Here is a 24,726-nt window from a genome sequence, read left to right as displayed (position 1 = left end):
GTTGCTGCATTTGTTTTGGGTCTATAATCTGCATATGAGGGAGAACATGTGGCTTTTGGCCTTCTGAGTCTGACTAACTTCACTTCAGATGATGTTCTCCACTTCTATCCATTTACCTGTGAATAACAAAGTTTCATTCTTCTTTGTGGCTGTTTAAAATTCCATTGTGTGTAAGTAACACATGTTCTTAATCCATTCATTTTGACTGTTTCCATAGCTTAGCTATTATGAATAAGGCTGCAATAAATACAGGTGTGCAGGTGCCTTTGTAATAACCTGACTCACATTCCTTTGGGTATATCCCTAGGAGTGGGGTTGCTGGATCGTATGGCAGATCTATTTTTAGTTTTTTAAGGAGCCTTCATATTGTTTTCCAATGTGGTTATAGTAGCTTACATTCCCACCAGCAGTATATGAAGGTTCCTTTTTCCCACATCCTCACCAACATTTGTTGTTGGTAATGTTCTTGATGATAGCTATTCTAACAGAAGTGAAGTGGAATCTTAGTGTGATGTTGATTTGCATTTCCCTTATGGCCAGGGATGGTGAGCATTTTTTCATGTGTTTTTTAGCCACTTGGACTTCTTCCTTTGAAAAAGTTCTGTTCAGTTCAGTTGCCCATTTCTTTATTGGGACATTGTTATTTTGGGAGTTTAGTTTTGAGCTCCCTGTATATTCTGGTTATCAGTCCATTGTCTGATGTATAGTTAGCAAAGATTCTCTCCCATTCAGTGGGTGGCCACTTCAATTTAGATACCATTTCTTTTGTTGTGCAGAAGATTTTTAATTTTATGGAGCTTCATTTGTCCATCCTTTCTCTTAGCTGCTGGGCTGATGGAGTTCTACACATGAAAGTCTTTTCCCATGCCTATTGCTTCCAGTGTATTCCCTGTTTTTTCCTGTACTAGCTTCAAGGTTTCAAGTCTGATATTAAAGTCCTTAATCCATTTTGAGTTGATACTTATAAAGGGTGACAAACATGGATCATTTCAGTTTTCTGCATGTAGATATCCAGTTTTCCCAGCAACATTTGTTGAAGAGGCTCTCTTTTCTCCATCTTTGGTTTGGCCACCTTTGTCAGAATTTTTTTCTGTGGCTTTTTTTTCATTTTAGAATAATAAATTGAAATTATTTATTATTCAAAGGGGGTAAAGTTTCTAACAGACTTGAGAAAATACTCCTTTTATTTTTTCAATAACATTCAACACTTTATGCCAATGACATATAATCTCTTATTTCATCATGCTTTTGTTATCTCACCCATAGAAATAGAAACCTTATGAAGCCAGAGATCTTCGCAGATGATAATGTATTCACTGCTATATCCCAAAACTTATCTTGCTGTTCAACATTTCCATAATAAACCACTTAAATTTATCCATTTGTTTCAACATTTAGTTAATGTACATTGGACAAATAAAACACTCTCCTATTTAAAGTTAAAATCTCCTTTCTGTATGGAAAGAGCATGAAGTTTATAATAAGATACAAATATGTCTTATTGGTGACAACATAATACTGGAAAACCCTGAACACTTTGGACCCTCTTTTTTTTTATTAGTCATATGTGCATACAAGGCTTGGTTCATTTCTCCCCCCTGCCCCCACCCCCTCCCTTACCACCCACTCTACCCCCTCCCTCTCCCCCCCACCCCCTCAATACCCAGCAGAAACTATTTTGCCCTTATTTCTAATTTTGTTGTAGAGAGAGTATAAGCTATAATAGGAAGGAACAACGGTTTTTGCTGGGTTGAGATAAGGAAAGCTATACAGGGCATTGACTCACATTGATTTCCTGTGCGTGTGTGTTACTTTCTAGGTTAATTCTTTTTGATCTAACCTTTTCTCTAGTTCCTGGTCCCCTTTTCCTATTGGCCTCAGTTGTTTTTAAGGTATCTGCTTTAGTTTCTCTGCATTAAGGGCAACAAATTCTAGCTAGTTTTTTAAGTGTCTTACCTATCCTCACCCCTCCCTTGTGTGCTCTCGCTTTTATCATGTGCTCAAAGTCCAATCCCATTGTTGTGTTTGCCCTTGATCTAGTGTCCACATATGAGGGAGAACATACGATTTTTGGTCTTTTGGGCCAGGCTAACCTCACTCAGAACGATGTTCTCCAATTCCATCCATTTACCAGCGAATGATAACATTTCATTCTTCTTCATGGCTGCATAAAATTCTATTGTGTATAGATACCACATTTTCTTAATCCACTCGTCAGTGGTGGGGCATCTTGGCTGTTTCCATAACTTGGCTATTGTGAATAGTGCTGCAATAAACATGGGTGTGCAGGTGCCTCTGGAGTAACCTGTGTCACAGTCTTTTGGGTATATCCCCAAGAGTGGTATTGCTGGATCAAATGGTAGATCAATGTCTAGCTTTTTAAGTAGCCTCCAAATTTTTTTCCAGAGTGGTTGTACTAGTTTACATTCCCACCAACAGTGTAAGAGGATTCCTTTTTCCCCGCATCCTCGCCAACACCTGTTGTTGGTGGTGTTGCTGATGATGGCTATTCTAACAAGGGTGAGGTGGAATCTTAGCGTGGTTTTAATTTGTCTTTCCTTTATTGCTAGAGATGGTGAGCATTTTTTCATGTGTTTTTTGGCCATTTGAATTTCTTCTTTTGAGAAAGTTCTGTTTAGTTCACTTGCCCATTTCTTTATTGGCTCATTAGTTTTGGGAGAATTTAGTTTTTTAAGTTCCCTATATATTCTGGTTATCAGTCCTTTGTTTGATGTGTAGCTGGCAAATATTTTCTCCCACTCTGTGGGTGTTCTCTTCAGTTTAGAGACCATTTCTTTTGTTGAGCAGAAGCTTTTTAGTTTTATGAAGTCCCATTTATCTATGCTATCTCTTAGTTGCTGTGCTGCTGGGGTTTCATTGAGAAAGTTCTTACCTATACCTACTAATTCCAGAGTATTTCCTACTCTTTCCTGTATCAACTTTAGAGTTTGTGGTCTGATATTAAGATCCTTGATCTATGAGGAAAAATACAATCTTTTGGGTATATCCCCAAGAGTGGTATTGCTGGATCAAATGGTAGATCAATGTCTAGCTTTTTAAGTAGCCTCCAAATTTTTTTCCAGAGTGGTTGTACTAGTTTACATTCCCACCAACAGTGTAAGAGGATTCCTTTTTCCCCGCATCCTCGCCAACACCTGTTGTTGGTGGTGTTGCTGATGATGGCTATTCTAACAAGGGTGAGGTGGAATCTCCTTAATTGCACAAGTACTCCCAACTAACTGGAAGTATGTTCACTTTTGACATATGACTCTCAAACACTTCTTTTTTTATTTTATCATTTTTACATTTACTTACATGTGTATACATTGTTTGAGCCATCTCTCCACTTCCGGGCAGAACCTGTTCTGCCCTCTTGCTCTCCGATTTTGTTGAAGAGAAAACATAAGAGATAATAAGAAAGACAGCGTTTTTGCTAGTCAAACACTTGTTGAATGAATAAAGGAAAGAACAGCAATGGACATGTTCCTGTTTGATGCAGAGAAGGATTCCTGACCTGGCAGAAGAGAAGTCATTCAGTGTAGGGTTTCGTTAATTCTTCTACTTCTTACCAGGAAAAAAAAACCATAATTAAGTGTTTTCATTTATGAATCCAGGTAGGAATCAGAAGCACAGGATTGTGTCAATTGGGCCTCAAATATTTCTGTACTGGTAATGAAAAATCTTAACCAACGTGGAAAAAAATTTCTTGAAAACAAATCTTCCCAACTTCTGTAATTGATCCACTCTTCCCTTCTACTACTAAACTTAGATGTGGTTTTAGAATCCTTCTTAACACAACATTACATATAGTCATCAATCAGTCATTTTAAAATTCCACATGAATTAAAGCTTATTTATATACCTGAAGATATATTTTAATGATATTAGGAGCACTAATCAGAACTTAAGCTCCCTTGCACTATTAGAAAAGTACAGAATAACAGAAAAGGATTAGTGAACAAATATTTTGACATCTTCTGTGATCATTACTGTGGGTGTTTGCAAAATGAAGCAATATACCAAAAACATTTGGTTTCTGAAAATGTGCAGTAACACAGCGAAATACCAAAAGCATTTGGTTTCTGAAAATGTGTAGTAACACAGCGAAATACCTTAAACAGATGCATGCATCAAAATGGTCATTTACCCTATCAGTTTCTATATTTAGCAATGCAAACATAGAAATGAACATTGAAATACTAGATAACTTGAAAATTTTTATGAAACATACTGCATTTACTTTTTCCCCTCAAGAAATTTTTTCCTCTCAAAAATAAAATTTTCAAATAAATTTGATTGTATTAAAATTAAAATTTATCTTCACTAAATTACTCCATTAACAGATAAAAGAGAAAACCACAAGTTGAAGGAAAGATTTGGAATCCATATATTATTGCCAACTGTATAGAAAGAACTCTTAAAAATAAGAAAAAGATAGATAACCAAACAGAAAAATGGGCAAAAGGCATAATTAAGTACTTCACATAAGGAATAGACTCTTGCAGAATACAAACAGAAAATCTGGCTAAGAAATAAACATCAAATATTCTAGAGAGTCACTAAGGCAGAAAGGACTTGAAGGGCTATATGGGAAGAAGGGGAGTTCAATGTGTTGAATTCATCTTTGTATATGCTACTTTCTTCTCTCTAATAAATTATCCAATTATTACATAGAAAAATAAACTAAGTACCTAAGCAGAGGTGTGGGCAAAGAAGCAGAGAAGCCAGAATGTCTCAAAGTCCTGGGAAAGAAAATATTGGAATCCAGGATTGACAAGGAAGCCAAGACTTGAGAGGCCAAGGTCTTTGCAATCACAAAAAGTGAGACCAGCACTCAGCACCACTTTTCCCTTTGAAACTGTTACTAAGTTATAAGGGCAAGAGCAGAAAAAGATAAATAAATTATTACTACAAGACAGTGCTGTGATTTTGAAGTTACTATGTGCTAGGAAGCAAAAATAGAGTTCTTGTGCACTAACTGACAGAATATGACATTATCTTATTAAAGAAAAATATAAAAGTTGTAAGACTTGGTTGCAGAAACTGTGAGGGAGATATGAAGCCAATAATTTTATAATAGAATTTAAACTAAATTGAAAGTAGTAAAGGTAGTACAAGATTGTATAAATATTATAGAAAAAGGAATCTATGAAGTAGAGAATAAAGATAACACTGGCTCAGAAATCAGAGGAAAAGTAAAGAAATGAAAATATTAACAAAAAAGAGAGTCAATATAGAAAACAAGGAAGAAAGATGCAATTTATAAAGAAAATATATCATGAAGAAAAAATTATAGGAAATAACATTTATGTAGTTTAAAATGGTAGAAATATTCTGAATTAAAGATTGTCTGTCTGTAAAATTTGTCTCATTAAATACTGAAAAGGATTAAGGATACACATCTCTAATGATGATAAAAAACTTACAGAAAAATAATACAAATATTCATAAGAAGGAGGAATCAAATTACTTATAAGGAAATTAAGATGATCTCAGAATTTTTGGTAGTTTTAAATGCAACAGTAGCGTGATATAAGAAGCAGAGTTTCAAGAAAGCAAGTTTATAACTAAAGGATTTCTCAATCCACCAAGCTAGTCAAGTTCGCATTTCTACTAATTTTGTACATGAAATTTACCCCTCAACTTACATTCCTCTGGGGGGGAAAAAGCCCTAGAGACCAATACATATGTAATAATGAAGGAATCATAAAAACGTGATAAGAAGAAAATCCAAAGCTGAAAAACTGTATCCAAACTATAGCAAGCATACACTTCCCAAGAAGCCTTAAATCCAGAGCTGGAATTTCAAGTGACAGTGACTACTGCTACTTGGAAGACTACCTCTGGAGAAGAAAAACTAATTATAGCTCTAGAACTGCTAGAGCAAGGCACAAACTTGAGAGGGATTCTGTTGTTTGAGACTGAGCTACTCTGAGAACATGAAAACAAGGAACAATCATGGGTCAGGAAGTTTTGGGACACAAGCCACAGTGTCTGGATTGGGAGATGGCTGTGAGAGGGAATGAAGAGAGGGGAATGGACCCACTGAGAAGTTTAAGCAATGAGGAGCTCAGTCAGTGAGGGAATCTGTGGTTGGTAGCCCCAACCTCTCTGGTGAGGGGCTGCCTGAGGATTACTAGGATCTCTGACTACCACTTCTCTGAGGGTTGTCATGGAGTTGGGAAGGGCCTTCAAAGTGCTGACACCAGAAGGCCTGATTCCCTCAGTTTCTCTCCTCCAGTCCAGAATTCATGCTCTGTTTCGTTCTCCCACTCCATGACATATTTCAGGTACATTGCTATATCCTATAGTTCTGCAGACATCTCTAAATTTTCAGAGCCTGTAAAGATGGTCCCAAGCTCCCCAAAAAAGAGCCAACACTTGTTACGTGAGAAAGAACTGCAGAAGCCTTTCCCATAAACGGAGATGCTCCTTATTATTCTCCTTTCTTCACAACCGATTACTATCATTAAATAACAGCATGCCCTGGCTATGAATATACTGGACATGATAAGGAAGAGAAGAGATGTTAGAATTAAGTGAAATTTGACAGAAAGACATGAAACTATGCTCATGGGATTTGATTTTTAAGCTGTTAGATCTTAAATGTTATACTGGATAAGCAAGAGTTCAGTGATTTGTGGACATAATCTCAGGGAATTCACATTCTACAAGGACCAGATGTTATATGACCCATTAATTTCTAGAGTACTGCTTGGAAGCCTATAAAACAATGCATGCAGAGCAAATTTTGAATACTTGATTTGCATGACAGAAGACAGCAAGGGATAAAAAGAAGGTAGGAAACGGAATACTGATATCATATGAGGCCAGAAGACATACCAGTTGATTTTGTTGCATGGAAGGACCCAGAGGACACAATACTCACCACAGTCATCAGGAATATACTAGTAAAAGATAAACCAGCATTATTAAGCAGTTTGTTGATAGCTCTTATCTCTGGTAGAAGAGATAGTCTAAAACATTGGTATATTAATGCTGTAGAGATTATTGGGCACCGAGGAAATAGAGTTCTGAATAACAAATCTGCAATACACTCACGATAGTAAAACAGTAAGAAATAAAAATAAATGCAATATTGGTACATGCAAAAACATGAGTGAATCTCTGATTATCTTGAGTGAAAGAAATCAAACAAATGAGGATACATACTTAATGGTTCTATGAACATAAATATATTAGTACTTAATGGTTCTATTTAAAAAATATATTAGCTGGAGTTGTCTAGAGAAATAGAACTATTTGGATACATAGGTAAAATACAGTTATGGATATAAATATATGAGAGACTCAGTAGCAGTCTGGATTGGGAGATGGCCAACTTATATAGCTAGCTAGCTAGCTAGATAGATATAGATATACGGAATGGTAATGTCTTTTACTCAAAGTTTACTGATATACATTTAATCTCCAGGAAAAAAAACCTACTTTTTTGGCAACATCTAGATTTGTTTTTGAAGAGATATCTGGGTAATGTGGCACAGCCAAGTGAACACATACATTTAATCACCATAAGAAATTTCCCAGAAAGTTTCAACTTATGAATACTGTGAGAATGTAGAATGGTTGTCTTGGTTGGAGAGAATAGTCAGAGTGCAGGGGGGCCAGTTATGAAGGAACAAGAGAGAACTTTTGCAAGGGATAGGTATGTTCAGAATATTGATTGATTTTAGTGATGGTTTATTGATTGTATACTTAAGTCAAACTTACCAAGTAGGGCTGGGGTGTGGCTCAAGCAACAGAGCAATTACTTAGCATGTGTGAGGCCTTGGATTCAGTTCTCATTACTGCAAAAAACATACCAAGTTGTACACTTTCATTATATGTGATTCATTGTCAATTATATTTCAATAGAAATTATTTAAAAATAAAAATAAGAGGGCTGGAAAAGTGGTTCAAGGAGTAGAGTGCCTGCCTAGCAAGCATGAGGCCCTGAGTTCAAATGCCAGGCTGGGGATGTAACTCTGTGGTAAAGCACTTGCTTAGCATGTGTGAGGGCCTAGGTGCCATTCCCAGAACTGTAGAAAACAAAATAAAACAAAAATAAGGAGAAAGGAAGATGGTGGTTATCTGGGGAACCCTGAGATTCTGAGCTCCATGATTTCAGAAGAATACTTCAGATTTATGGTAGCAAGTGTTGGGTAATCCTGGTTTTTTTTGGCAACTAAGAAACCACCAATACATAAGGTGCACATAATGCTCAATAATGACCTCTTAAATTAGTTTTTCATAGCACATGATAACTTGTGAAGCCCAGGCACTCAGAAGGGCAAGAGCTGCTGGTCTGCCCCCTAGGAAGCTTTTTTTCCTATTTTTCTCTCTCTTTTTTCTTTTTGTTTCTCTTTTGTGGCTTCTTTTCTCCTGTATTGGAACTAGGAAAGGCAAAATTGCAATGCAGAGAACTGCAAAACAGTACTGCAAGCATCTGGGAATTCCTGGAGCTGCCATAATTCCTGGACACAGAACTTCCCTGTGCTGCCTACCTCTGCTGTTCCAGAGCTGAGTTAAACTGCAACCCTGATAGATAAGCTTGACACATTAACTTCTCTAGAGGGAACCACACAGTCCAACAGCTGGTGGGCAGATTGCATCCCCACTGTACAAAAATGATGGCCAAATAAATGGACAGAATATTTTACCTCTGCCTGATGGGGGTGGGGCAGAACTCTGAGCTGACCTAACCTGGAGAGGGGGGAGGACAGCACAGCTGCTATCTGGTGAGAACAAAACATTCTACCACCCTGGAGAAACTGGTATTGAGCTCAAACTGACAAATTTCCAAGAGTAAAGCAGAGGACCAAAAAACTCAATTCCAGCTCAAGCCTGCCCTGCAGCCAGTAGGAGCTGGAAACTGCTCACATACCATCTCCTCTCAGAAGAACTTTGGAGAACACACCTGCACAAGGCAATGCATCCTTCCAAAGAAAGCCTAGGCTCAAACATTCTGAGCTGATACCCATCAAAGCTGCCAGATAGACAGAGGCAATATCCATTGTCACACAGTCCAGCATACCAGCTAGCCTTAAAAAGGGGTAGAGACACAGAGAAAGCCTCCATCAAAAGTGTCAGCACCTGGATTTGAAATCAGAGAAAAGAATGCAGGACACTCATTAAACTGATTTATTCAGTATTTTTTTATTATTCATTTATTCACATATTCATACATTTTTGGGTCATTTCTCTCCCCTGCCCCCCTTCCCCCCTTCCAGGCAGAACATGTTCTGCCCTTATCTCTAATTTTGATGAAGAGAAGACATAAGCATAATAAGGAAGACAAAGCGTTTTTGCTAGTTAAGTTAGAGATAGCTATACAGAGAGATTCCTAGCATTGCTTTCATGTACAAATGTGTTACAACCCAAGTTGATTCATCTCTAACTGATCTTTACACTGGTCCCTGATCCCCATTTCATATTGACCTCTATCACTTTAAAGTTTCTGTATTAGTTCCTCTGGAGTGGGGACATCATATGCTTTCATGTTTTGGGTTTTCTACCTATTCCTATATCTCCCATATGTGCTCTCCCCTTGTCATGTGATCCAAGTCCAACCATATGTGCTGCATATGAGGGAGAACATACAATTTTTGGTCTTCTGAGTCTGGCTAACCTTGCTCAGAATAATGTTCTCCAATTCCACCCATTTACCTGCAAATGATAAGATTTCATTCTTCATGGCTGAGTAAAATTCCATTGTGTATAAATACCACATTTTCTTGATTCATTCATAAGTAGTGGGGCATCTTGGCTATTTCCATAACTAGGCTATTGTGAATAGTGCTGAAATAAACATGGGTGTGCAGATGCCTCTGGAGTAACCTGTGTCACATTCCTTTGGGTATATCCCCAGGAGTGGGATTAATGGATAATATGGCATATCTGTCTAGATTTTTAAGAAGCCTACAAATTTTTTTCCAGTGTGGTTGTACCAGCTTGCATTCCCACCAGCAGTGTAAGAGGGTTCCTTTTTCTCCCACATCCTCACCAACATATTGTTGGTGACATTTTTGATGATGGTTATTTTAACAGGGGTGAGGTGGAATCTTAGTGTGGTTTTGATTTGCATTTCCTATATGGCTAGAGGTAGTGAGCATTTTTTCATGTGTTTTTTGGACATTTGAATTTCTCCTTTTGAGAAAGTTCTGTTTAATTCAGTTGCCCATTTCTTTATTGGTTCATTGATTTGGGGAGAGCTTAGTTTCTTAAGTTCCCTGTATATTCTGGTTATCAGTCCTTTGTCTGACATATAGCTGGCAAACATTTTCTCCCACTCTGTGGGTAGTCTCTTCAGTTTAGAGACCATATCTTTTGTTGTGCAGAAGCTTTTTAATTTTAAAAAGTCCCATTTGTCGATTGTTTCTCTTAGTTGCTGGGCTGCTGGGGTTCTATTGAGGAAGTCCTTGCCTATACCTATTACTTCCAGAGTGTTTCCTGCTCCTTCCAGTACTAACTTCAGAATTTCGGGTCTGATATTAAGATTCTTGATCCATTTTGAGTTGAGACTAGTACAGGGTGATAGACAAGGATCCAGTTTCAGTTTCTGGCAGCTGGATAAAAACTTTGCCCAGCAACATTTGTTGAAGAGGTTGTCTTTTCTCCATCTTATATTTTTGGCACCTTTGTAAAAAATTGGTCTTCTATTGGTCTTCATGTCTGTTTTTGTGCCAGTACCATGCTGTTTTTATCGCTATTGCTTTGTAATATAGTTTGAAATTGGATATTTTGATATCTCCAGCATTGCTCTTTTTGCTGAGTATTTCTTGTGTTTCCAAAAGAACTTTAGGGTAGATTATTCAATCTTTATGATAAATGTCATTGGGATTTTTATGGGAATTGTACTAAACATGTAGATTGCTTTTGATAGTGTAGCCATCTTTACTGGGTTGATTCTACTGATCCGTGACCATGGGAGATCTTTCAACCTTCTGTAGTCTCCCTCGATCTTCAGGGGTTTGTAGTTCTCCTTGTAGAGGTCATTCACATCCTTGGTAAGTCTACTTCTAGGTATTTGATTTTTTTTGAGGCTATTGTAAATTGAATTGTTTCCATATATTCCTTCTCAGTTTGTTTGTTGGTGGTGTATAAAAAAGCTAATGATTTTTGTAAGTTGATTTTGTATCCTGCCACCTTGCTATAGCTGTTTATGGTTTCTAAGAGTTTTGGGGTACAGATTTTGGGTCTTTTAGGTATAGGATCATATAGTCTGCAAATAAGGATATTTTTACAGTTTCTTTACCTATTTGTATTCCTTTTATTTCTTCTTCTTGCTTAATTGCTCTAGGTAGAAATTACAGTACTGTGTTGAATAGGAGTGGGGATAGTGGGCACCCTTGGCTCGTTCCTGATTTTAGAGGAAATGGTTTCAGTTTTTCACCATTAAGTATGATGTTGGCTATAGGTTTGTCACATATAGGCTTTACAACATTGACATACATTCCTTCTAGTCCTAGTTTTCTTAGAGCTTTTATCATGAAGTGGTGTTTTCTGCATCTATTGAGGTAATTAAGTGTTTTATTTCTTTTTTCTATTCATGTGCTATATTACATTTATAGATATGTGTATGTTGAAACACCCCTGCATCTCTGGGATGAAGCCAACATGGTCATGGTGTATGATCTTTGGATTCGGTTTGCCATTATTTTATTGAGGATTTTTGCATCAATGTTCATTAAGGAAATCGGCCTATAGTTCTCCTTTTTAGAGGTGTCTTTCTCTGGTTTTGAGATAAGAGTAGTATTGGCTTCATGAAATTTGTTAGGCAGTGTTCCTTCCCTTTCTATTTCATGGAGCAGTTTAAAGAGGGTTGGTATTAGTTCCTCTTTAAAGGTCTGATAGAATTCAGCAGAGAATCCATCAGGTCCTGGACTTTTCTTTTTTGGGAGACTCATGATTGCTGCTTCAATTTCATTTTGTGTTATAGATCTGTTCAGGTGATTAATATCCTCTTGGTTCAGTTTTGGATGGTTGTAAGTATCTAGAAATCTGTCCATTTCTTCAAGATTTTCAAATTTATTAGAGTACAGGCTCTCAAAGTAGTCTCTGATGATTTCCTGGATTTCCATGGTGTTTGTTGTTTTCTATCCTTTTGCATTTCTGATCTTACTGATTTGGGTTTTTTCTCTCCTCATTTTAGTCAGGTTTGCCAGGGGACTGTCAATCTAGTTTATTTTTTCAAAGAGCCAGTTTTTTTTCATTGATTCTGTGTACCTTTTTTTGTTGTTTCCATTTCATAGATTTTGGCCCTTATTTTAATTATTTCTTTCCTTCTGCTTGTATTGGGATTTTCTTGTTCTTGTTTTTCTAGGAAATTGAGATGTAGCATTAGGTCATTGATTTGAGATCTTTCTAACCTTTTAATGTATGCATTTATGGCTATAAAATTTGTTCTTAGGACTGCATTTGCTGTGTCCCATATGTTCTGGTAGTTCATGTTTTTCATTTTCTTTAACTTCCAAGAACCTTTTAATTTCCTCTTTTATTCCATCAAAGATCCATTATCATTGAGTAATGTGTTATTGAGCTTCCAAATGTTTGCATGTTTTTACTGCTGTTTTTGTTGTTGAGTTCTAATTTTAATACATTGTGTTCAGATAGAATGCATGGGATTATTTCTACTTTCTTATATTTGCTGAGGCTTGCTTTGTGCCCTAGGATATGAGAAGGATCCATAGGCTGCTTAGAAGAATGTATATTGTGCAGAAGTTGGATGAAATATTCTGTAGACATCAGCTAGATCCATTTGATCTATGGTGTTATTTAGTTCTAGGATTTCTTTACTCATTTTTTGTTTGGATGACCTATCTATTGGTGATAGGGAGTATTAAAGTCTCCCATTACCACTGTCTTAGAGTGTATATATGTTTTTAGTTCCTTCAGACTATGTCTGATGAAATTGGGTGCATTGGCATTGGGTGCATGTAGTTTGATAATTGTTATTTCCTTTTGGTGTATTTCCCCTTTTATTAGTATGGAACATCCTTCTTTATCTCATTCGATCAATGTAAGTTTGAAGTCTATTTTGTCAGAGATTAGTATTGCTACACCTGCCTGTTTATGGGGGCCATTGTCTTGGTAAATCTTCTTCCAGCCCTTCACTCTCATTCAGTGCTTATTTCTGTCAATGAGCTGAGTCTCCTGTAGGTAACAGACTGTTCAATCTTTCTTTTTAATTCAGCTTGCTAATCGGTGTCTTTTGATGGGGAATTAAGTCCATTAATGTTCAGTGTTGGTATTGATAGGTATGTAGTGATCCCTGTCATTTAGTTGTCTTTGTTGTTTAAAGCTTTGATTGTGTGCAGGTAAATTAATGTTACTCTCTACTCTCTTGTGTTTTCTTCTCCTGTGGTTTGGTATTGCCTGCTCTTTCATGGTTTTGTTTGCTTTCACTTTCTCTGCCCAGAATTCCTTGGAGAATCTTTTGTAGTGGTGGCTTTGTGGTCACATATTGTTTTAGTTTCTGCTTATCATGGAAGTCTTTTATTGCTCCATCTATTTTGAATGATAGTTTTCCTGGGTAGAGTATCCTAGGGTTGAAATTATTTTCATTTAGTGCCCAGAACACCTCACTCCATGCACTTCTTGCTTATAAGGTTTCCTTTGAGAAATCTGCTGTGATTTTGATGGTTTTACCTTTGTATGTTATTTATTTTTTCTCTCTTACAGCTTTCAATATTCTTTCTCTATTCTTTGTGCTTGTCCTCATGATAATATGTTGTGGGGGGGTAGTTCTATTTTGGTCAAATCTGTTTGGTGTTTTGGAGGCTTCCTGTACTGAATGGGCATAGTTTTCTCTAAATTTGGGAAATTTTCTGTTTTCATTTTATTGAATATATTATGCATTCTTTTTGGTTGCACTTGTTCTCCTTCTTCAATGCCCGTGATTCTCAGGTTTGGTCTTTTGATGGAGTTGGTGAGTTCTTGAATATTCCTTTCACAGGTCTTGAGCTGTTTGACTAATAGTTCTTCAGTTTTTCCTTTAATTTCCATTTCATCTTCAAGTTGAAATTCTGTCTTCTGTTTGTTCTATTCTGCTGGAATGGCCTTCCATTTTGTTTTGTATTTCTGTTTCATTCTTTTTTCTGAGGGTTTCCTTATCATGGGTCACTTCCTCTTTAATTTTGTCAATTTTCATCCTTAATTCATTTATCTCTCTGTTTATGGTGTTCTCTGTTTTGTTTGGTGTTTATTTAGGGCTCCTATGATTTCATTTATTTGTTTTTGTGTTTTCTCATATTCTTTATTTTTTTGTGCTGGAATTTCTTGAGTGCCTCCTGTATATTTTGGTTGACCATGCCTAGTAACATCTCTATGAAATTCTCATTGATTACTTCTTTCAGGGTGTTCTTGTGGGCTTTGTTGTGTTCCTTGGTATAGTTTATCTTTGTGGATCTGGGTATCCATTTTCTTCATTTCCCTCTGAATCCTGTACTAGTTTATTTTAGGGGAGAGAATGGTTCACTCCCCTTTTCGTCTTCCCATATTTCCACTAGGTACCGCTTCTGTCCCTAGACTATGTGCAATTTAGTATTAGCTGAGTTACAATAGTAATAGTAACAAAACCAAGAAAGAAGGAGAAAAAATAGAATGAGAAAAGAAAGAAAAAAAATGGAGAGCCAAAGAAAACAACAGGGAGAGATGATGGATGATCAAACAGCAAACCATGCAGCCAAACCCTTAAAGACAGGCAAAGAAAAAAAAAATCACCAGTTCTGGAATAGTAGAATTAGTCTTAGTTGTCCTGGTGTTACTCCTTTAGCATCCAGTATTGTCTGTCTGTGTCTCCTAGACAGGTTTGGAGCCCTCCTATGGCAGGCGGCAGGCAGTTGGGGGCCCAGTGGGCTCTTGGACCAGAGGCCTGGCAGAGTGGCGTCTTGCAGGCTTGCCATGCAGGGGCCTCGTTGAGCGGCTATCTGGCAAGACTGCAGAGCAGTGACCTTGTGGTTCTGAGGGGTGAGGCCCAGCGGAGTGGCAATACAGTGGGCTTGTGTCTTGGTGACCTGGCAGAGCAGTGGCCCTGTGGGTCTGCAGAGCAAGGGCCTGGTGGGTCTGTGGGGTGCAGTACAGTGGAGTGGAGATCTGGCAGGGTTCTGGCAGTTCTGTGGACCAGGGGCCCATCAGATCGAGACCTGGCGGGCCTGTGGAGCAGGGGCTTGGACTGTGAGGCAGGGGCCCAGTGGAGCAGAGATCTGGCTGGCCTTCAGTGCAGGGACCTGGCCACCTGCATGGTGGAGTGGCCTGCAAAGTGAAGATCTGGCAGGTTTTTGAAGCTCGGGCCTGGTGGGCCTGAGGGGTGAGAAGCCTGGCAGAGCAGAGATCTGGTGGACCCATGCAGGGCTGGGGCCTCTCAGGCCTGAGGGGTGGGGTGCCTGGCTGAGTGGAGTGGTGGCTCCACAGGCCTATGGGGTTTTGGCTTGGTAGGCCAGTTGTTGTTTTAGTAAACTGCAGCATGGAGAAGCCTTCCACGAAGTAGGGGTTCAGAGTGGCGAAGTTTCAGCTCTCCTTGGTGCTTTACATCAGCCAAGCAATTCTCTAGCCTTTCCTAGTAGTTTTGTTTTTATTTTTATTCTCTTAATTGTTTTGGTTTTCTTTCTCAACTTACTACTACCTCTTCCATTCTGTCCAAATATCAATTTGCTTATACCTCCCTTACAATACATTATGCTCTGGACCTATTTTTTATTTTTACTTCCCTCTTTTTTCCTTTTATTTTGTTTCTTCTTCTTTTTCTTCCTTCTCCTTTCCTTCCTCTTCTCCTCCTGCCTTCCCCCAACCACCCTACTTCCTCTATACTCACCATGCACTTAATATTCTATTATACCAACTTTACATGTTACCCCTATCTTTCCTATCCCTCTGTAAATCCTAACAAAAGACCTCCCCCCATGACTGAACTACATCTTTACACACATTAGAGCCTTATTATGCTATAACCACCATACCTCATACCTGTCCTCCCTCTTGCCCCATTCCCCCTACTGGCCCCCTCTTCTAGTGCCATCTTTTTAATTACCTAAGTATCTATCTCTATCCGACAACAGTTATCTCCCCAGTACCCACTGTTGATAGATAATATCACCAAGGGGTGTATGTAAAAAACTTGTTTGGTGTTAAATTTATGAATTGTTTACTGCAAAGTTATATTCTTAAGTCAGAGTGCAGGAATATTATAGAAACCTAGCTATCAACTAAGCTACTCAGATCATAGAAATTAAGTCAAGGGAAAGATAAAAGGTGATTCAAACCACCAACTAACTGATCAAAAACACATGAGCAAAACACAAAATAGAAACAAGGGGAGAAAAAGAAGACAGGGACAGATGACTCCATAAAAAGATTAGCAGTAACATAATAGAGGATGTGGTAGAAAGTGGAGGGGATGAATCCCCAGATGATGAACTCAGAAGAATAATGTTAACAATGCTGAATGAGTTAAAGAGGAGCTGAAAGACGTCATAAAAACACAACTCAATGAATTCCAAAAGAACATGTACAAAAAACCTTGAGAAGACATGGAAACACCTAAATGAACTCACAGAGGATTTCAACAAGCTCTAAAATGAAACTAAGGAGATTATAAAATAAAGAAAGCAACATATGATATGAAAAAGGAGTACAACAAAGATTTATAAAGTTTCAGAAAATAGAATCAAACAGAAATCTTGGAAATAAAAAGTCCCTTAAATCAAATAAAAATACAGTTGAAAACCACTCCAGCAGATTGCAAAAACTGGAAGACAGAATTTCAGGGCTCAAAGACAAAATAGATAACTAAAGAAAAAACAGAAGAATTCTTAGACAAAAGACATAAGAGCTATGAAAGGAATGTACAAGAATTGAAAAGATCAAATCTACAAATCATGGGCACTGAAAAAGGAGAAGAGGTGCAAGGCAAAGTTATACACAATATATTAAACAAAGTAATAGCAGAAAATTTCCCAAATCTCCAGAAAAAGGTTCCAGTTCAGGCACAGGAAGCCTCCAGGACACCAAACAGACATGACCAAAATAGAACCTCTCCACAGCATATTATAGTTAAAACCATTAGCACAGAGAACAAGGAAAGAATATTGAAGACTGTAAGAGAGAAAAATCAAATAACATATAAAGGTAAAACCATCAAAATAACAGCAGATTTCTCAACAGAAAGTGTAAAAGCAAGAAGGGCATGGAGTGAAATATTTTGAGCATGAAAAAAAATTACAGGCTTAGGATACTCTACCCAGCAAATCTCACATTCAAAATTGAAGGAGGAATAAAAATATTCCAAGGATAAACAGAAACTAAAACAATACATAACCACTAAACCACTACTATAGATCCTGACAGATGAGAATAAATATAGCCAGGATATTACTTGAGGGAATTACTAAACCTCAAGAGAAGACCAGGCAAGTAATAAGAGAGTAGCAGAGAATTAGTTACACACACACAAACCACTACACAACAAAAATAACTAACAACAAAAACACCACATACCTCTCAATATTAAACACTTGATGTTAGTGGATTCAAATCCTCCAAAAGACATGATTGAAAAATTGGATTAAAAAGGAAGACCTGACAACCTTTTGATTACAACACACTCACCATATACACAGAAGCAAACACTGCCTTAGGGTGAAAGGGTAGAAGAAGATTTACCAAGCTAATAGTCCCTGAAAACAGGCATGACAAGCAATACTTATATCAGATGAAGTAGACTTCAAATCTAAACTAAGATGGGCATCAGTGGCCCATACCTCTAATACTAGCTACTCAGGAGTCAGAGATCAGGAGGATCACGGTTTGAAGCCAGCTCAGGCAAATAGTTCGGGAGACCCTATCTCAGAAAAGCCCATCACAAAAATAGGGCTGGTGGAGAGTTTCAAAATGAAGGCCCTAAATTCAAACCCCAGTACTGCAAAAAAGATGAATAAATAAATTAGTGAGAGTGACAAAGTAGGTCACTTCACACAAATAAAAAGAGTAATACATCAAGAGGAAATAATAATTAACTTATATGAGACTAATGTCAGGGCCCCTTACTTTACTAAACACACAACTGGGCTTAATAACACTCTGAGACCCCAAAACAGTAGTGGTACAAGACTTCAGTACTCCTCTTTCACAAATAGATACATCATCCAGGCAAAAAAAATCAACAAAGAAACTCTAGAATTGAAAGACAACATAGATCTAATAGACCTGACAGACATCTACAGAGTATTATATCCTGCAACAGCACAATGTACATTATTTTCAGCACTCCTTGGAACCTTCTCAAAAATAGACCATATTTTAGATCACAAAGCATATTTGAACAAACGTAAGAAAATTAAAATAATCCCTTGCATACTGTCTGACGACAACACAATAAAACTAGAAGTCAACAACAAAAGAAACAACAGAAAATATTCAAATAACTGGATGCTGAACAACACATTTCTCCAAGATCACTGGGTCATAGAAGAAGTAAAGGAGGAAATTAAAAAATCCTAGAATGCAGTGAGAATGAAAGTACAACCTATCAGAACCTATGGGACACAACAAAGACAGACCTAAGGGGAAAGTTTATAGCCTTGAATGCATATATTAAAAACACAAAAAACCCTCAAATAAACAACCTCATGCTGAATCTCAAACACCATTGTTTTTAGGCAGAATCTGTTCTGCCCTTATCTCTAATTTTGTTTAAGACAAAGTATAAATAACAATAAGAAAGACAAATCATTTTTGCTAGTTGAGATAAGGATAGCTATACAGAGAGATTCCTAGCATTCCTCCCATGTACAAATGTGTTACATCCCAAGTTGATTCATCTCTAACTGACCTTTTCACTAGTTCCTGATCCTCTTCTCGTATTGACCTCTGCCGCTTTAAGGTTTCCATATTAGTTCCTCTGCAGTGGGGACATCAAATACTATCATGTTTTAGATTTCTGACCTATCCCCATACCTCCCATGTGTGCTCTCCCCTTATCATGAGACTCAAGTCCAACCACATTGCTGTATTTGCCCTAGATCTAAAGTCTGCATATGAGGGAGAACATATGATTTTTGGTTTTCTGAGCCTGGCTAACCTCCCTCAGAATGATGTTCTCCAGTTCTATCCATTTACTTGTGAATGATAAGATTTCATTCTTCTTCATGGCTGAGTAAAATTCCATTGTGTATAAATACCACATTTTCTTGGTCTATTCATCACTAAAAGGCCATCTTGGCTGTTTCCATAATTTGGCTATTGTGAATAGTGCTTCAATAAACATGTGTGTGCAGGTGCCTCTGGAGTAACCTGTGTCACATTCCTTTGGATACATCCTGGAGTGGGATTGCTGTTTCATATGGCAGATATATATTTAGACTTTTAAGAAGTCTCCAAATTTTTTTCCATAATGATTGCAATAGTTTGCATTTCTACCAGCAGTGTACAAGGGTTCTTGTCTCCCCACATCCTTGCCAACACCTGTTGTTAGTGGTGTTTTTAATGATGACTATTCTAACAGGGGTGAGGTTAGTGTGGTTTTGATTTGCATTTCCTTTATGGCTAGAGATGGTGAGCATTTTTTCATGTGTTTTTTGGCCATTTGAATATCTTCTTTTGATAAAGTTCTGTTTAGTTCAGTTGCACATATCTTTATTGGTTCATTGATTTTGGAAGAGTTTAGTTTTTTGAGTTCCCTGTATATTCTGGTTATCAGTCCTTTCATGTGTAGATGGCAAATATTTTCTCCCACTCTATGGGTGGTCTCTTCAGTTTAAAGATCATTTCTTTTGTTGTGCAGAAGCTTTTTAATTTTATAAAGTCCCATTTGTCTATACTTTCTCTTAGTTGCTGAGCTTCTCTGGTTCTATTGAGGAAGTCCTTGCCTATAACTATTACTTTAGTATTGTTTCTTGCTCTTTCCTGTACCAACTTCAGAATTTCAGGTCTGATATTAACATCCTTGATCCATTTTGAGTTGGTACTAGTGTAGGGTGATAAACATGGATCTAGTTTCAGTTTTTTGCAAATGGATAAGCACTTTTCCCAACAACATTTGTTGAAGAGGCTGTCTTTTCTCCATCATATATTTTTAGTGCCTTTGTCAAAACTAAGGTGGGCATAATTGTGTGGATTCATATCTCTGTCCTCTATTCTGTTCCACTGGTCTTCATGTCTATTTTTGTGCCAGTACCATGCTGTTTTTATTACTATTGCTTTGTAATATAGTTTGAAGTCAGGTATTGTAATATCTTCAAGCATTGCTCTTTTTGCTGAGTATTGCCTTGGCTATTCGTGGTTTCTTGTTTTTCCAAATGAATTTTAGGTTAGATTTTCAAATCTCTGTGATGAATGTCATTGGGATTTTGATGGGAATTGCATTAAACATGTAGATGGCTTTTGGTAGTATAGCAATTTTTCCTATGTTGATTCTAACATTCCATGGGCATGGGAAATCTCTCCACCTTCTATAGTCTTCCTCTATCTCTTTCTTCAGGGGTTTGTAGTTCTCTTTCTAGAGGCCATTCACATCCTTTGTTAAGTTTACTCCTAGGTATTTGATTTTTTTTGAGGCTATTGTAAATGGAATTGTTTCCATATATTCTTTCTTAGTTTGCTCGTTATTGGTGTGTAGAAAAGCTAATGATTTTTGTAAGTTGATTTTGTATCTTGCCACCTTGCTGTAGCTGTTAATGGTGTCTAGGAGTTTTTGGGTAGAGCAAAACTCAGTAGTGATAGTATACACCAACAATAGACAGATTGAAGAACAATATAGGAAAATAATTCCATTTACAATAGCCTCAATAAAAGTAACATACCTAAGAAAAAACTTAACAAAGGATGAGAATGAGCTCTATAAAGAAAAATATAAACCACTGAAGAAAGAAGTTGAAGAAAACTACAGAAGATGGAAAGATCTCCCATGGTCATCCACCAGTGGAATCAGCAGACTGAAAATGGCTATATTACCAAAAGTAATCTACATGCTCAATGCAATACCCATCAAAATTTCAATAATGACACTCATTACAGAGATTGAAAAATCAACCCTGAAGTTCATTTGGATGCATAAAAGACTGTGAATAGCCAAGGCAATACTGAGCTAAAAGAGCAACCTTGGAGGTATCAGAACACCAGACTTCAAACTATTCTACAGAACCATTGCAATAAGAACAGCATGGTACTTGTGCAAAAACAGATATGAAGATCAGTGGAACAGAAGACCTAGATATGAATCCACACAGTTACACCCACCTGATTTTTGACAAGATGCCAAAAGCATATGCTGGAGAAAAGAAAGCCTCTTCAACCCAAGTTGCTGGGAAAAGTGGATATCTACATGCAGAAAAAGTGAAACTAGATCCATGCCTGTCACCTTGTACAAATATCAACTCAAAATAGATCAAGGACCTTAATATAAAACCTGAAACTTTAAAGGAGTGCAGGAAATAGCAAAGAATTCACTGGGATTAAGAGTCATAGGCAATGACTTCCTCAGCAGAACTCAAATGACTCAGCAAGTAAGAGAAAAGTTTGACAAATGGGACTACATGAAATTAAAATCTTCTACAAAACAAAATGAACTGTTTCTAAATTGAAGAGGCTGCCCAGAGGATGGAAGAAAATCTTTGCCAGCTCTACTTCTGATGAGGGATTTATAATCAAAATATATAGGGAGCTCAAAAAACTAAACTCCCAAAAATCAATGACCCAATAAAGAAATGGGGAAATGAACTGAGTAGCGCTTTTTCAAAGAAAGAAGTTCAAATGACTAAAAAACTCATGAATTGATGGTCAATATCCTGGCCATAAATGAAATGTGAATCACAACCATGTTTTGATTCCACCATTCTAACAAGAGTGAGGTGGTCAAATTATTCCTATTTGCAGAGGATATGGTCTTATACCTAAGAGATTTAAAACCTCCTCAAAAACTCCTTCACTATAAACTGCTTCAGCAAAGTAGCAGTATGCAAAATAAATTTACAAAAATCAGTGGCATTTCTGTATACAAACAATTAACAGACTGAGAAAGAATATGGGAGAATAATTTCATTTACAATAGCAGCAAAAATATGAAATACCTAAGAATAAACTTAACAAAGAATTTGAAAGACCTCTACAAGGAAAACTATAAATCATTGAAGAAAGAAATCAAAGAAGAGTACAGAAGATGGAAAGATCTCCCATGTTCAAGCATTTGGTAGAAATGATATTGTGAAAATGGCCATATTACCAAAAGAAATTTACATGTTCAATGCCATCCCCATTTAATTTCTAATGTCATTCATCACAGAGATTGAAAAATCAACCATAAAGTTCATTTGGAGGGACAAAAGACTGAATAGCCAAGGAAATTCTGAACAAAAAGAGGTATCAAAATACCTGACTTTAAATTATACTACAGAGCCATAGCAATAAAAACAGCATGGTACTGGCACAAAACCACACATGATTACCAGTGGAATAGAATAGAAGACCCAGATATGAATCCATGGAGCTATGCCCTCTTGATTTTTGACAAAGGTGCCAAAAATATATGACAAAGAAATAATAGCCTCTTTGACAACTGTTGCTGGGAATACTGGATACCTGCATGCATAAAACTGAAACTACATCCATGTCACCCTATAAAAGTATCAACTGGAAGTGAATTAAGGAACTTAGTATAAGACCTGAAACTTTGAAGCTAGTGCAGGAATGAGTAAGGAATGCACTGGAATTAATAGGCATAGGCAACGACTTCCTCAATAGAACTCAGATGGCTCAGCAACTAAGGGAAAGGATTGACAAATGGGATTACATGAAATTAAAAAGCTTCTGCAGAACAAAAATGTGGTGTCTAAATTGAAGAGGCTGCCCACAGAATGGGAAACAATCTTTGCCAGTTATGCATCTGACGCAGGATTAATAACCAGAATAAACAGGGAGCTCAAAAAACTAAACTCCTCCCCACCAAATCAATGATCCAATGAAGAAATGGGCAAGTGAACTGAGTAGAGTATTTTCAAAAGAAGAAGTCCAAGTGGCTAAAAAACACATGAAGAAATTCTCAATATCCTTGGCCATAAGGGAAATGCAAATCACAACCACATTAAGATTTCACCTCACTCCTGTTAGAATGGCTACCATGAAAAACACAAAGAACAACAAGTGTTGGCGGGGATGTGGGAAAGAGGCACCCTCATACACTGCTGGTGGGAATGTAAATAAGTACAACCATTATGGAAATGAGTATGGAGGCTCCTCATAAAACTAAAAATACAACTGCCATAAGATTCAGCAATTTCACTGCTAGTTATATCAATAAAGGAATATAAGTCCAGTTACAACAAAGTTACCTGCACATCCATGTTTATTGTGGCACTATTCACAATAGCCAAGTTATGGAAACAGCCAAGATGCCCCACCACTGACGAATGGATCAAGAATATGTTGAGAGGATACAAGATGGTGGATAGGATAGGGAATTATAATACTGAGCTCTGTGATTTCAGAAACCACTTTGAGACATGGGAGTTACATTTGGGTTATTCTGATTCTTTCTAGCCAACTTAATAACCACCAACACATAGGGTGCACATAAATTTCAAGTACTGACCTCTTAAAATAGCTTTTAGTTGCACTTAACAGCTGGGGAAATTTCAGCGTGGCAGAACACACTGGGCATGTCTGACCTGGGGAAAGCCCCCTGGCCATTTCTCCCTTTTTGTTTGTTTATTTTCAAAAAAGCAGAAGATAGAGCATCAAACAGAACTGAACCCTGTGACATACTGAACACCCAACCCATGGAAAGCCTACCTATGCCCTGCTGGGCTGAACCCAGTCACAGTAAGTGGCCACTTCTCCCCACCTGATTCAAAGGTGATTTCTCCTCACCTGATTTTCCCTAGCTAATTTCAAAGCTGCCTGCATAAATCTGCAGACCCAACAGGTAAACACCATACACCACACATGACCCCCTCCTACTCCTCCACCACAGGAACATAATTCAGCAATGCTCCTAGACAGATTGAACCCCCACCCTGAAGAAAACTGGAAAACATGGACAGTCAATTGTAATCTATCACTGACAGTAGAGGTGGGGTGGAACACTAAACCAACCTCGGAGAAGCAGGGTGGGGCATGGAGCTGAATTCTCCGTGAGAGGAGGTAGGGTGAGGAATAAAAGTTAAGAGCAATGTTTGGGAGACAAGCCCTCTTCCTGGAGGCAAGTGTGGTGAATCACTGAGCTAGTCTCTTGGGACTGAGGGCAGTGCACAAAACTGAATTGCCAAACCTTGCTGGAGGAGGAGCTTGACTAGCCAGAGTTGCAGCTGTAGGGCAATGCAGATGCCACCTAGTGAAAACAACAAAAGATCCTACCACCTTGCACAAACTGGTAGTGAGCTACCACAGGTCCCAATTACAACCTGCCTTGTGGCAGAAGGAACCAAATGCTGCTCACAAGCCAGCCATCTGGTGAGTCCACTTTAGATCTCCTGCTTGCAACAGATGAACCATAAGACCAAGAAAAGCAGGGAAAAAAATCCTCCTGCTGACTACTCCTCATGCTGTCCCACAAGAATGGCAGCACCCTTGCCCTCATAGCACAGAATACCAACTTTGAAAAGAAATAGGGGCACTGAATTACAACCAGTCATAAGTGCCAATAGCAGGATTGGACACCAAAGGAATAAGTACAGAACTTTTGCTGAACTGACAATACTTTTGTTTGTTGTTGTAGTTGGCAATTTTTTTCCTTTTTTT

Source organism: Castor canadensis, chromosome X, assembly GCF_047511655.1.
Source record: "Castor canadensis chromosome X, mCasCan1.hap1v2, whole genome shotgun sequence".
NCBI classification, from domain to species: domain Eukaryota; kingdom Metazoa; phylum Chordata; class Mammalia; order Rodentia; family Castoridae; genus Castor; species Castor canadensis.
This window is presented reverse-complemented; position numbering follows the sequence as displayed.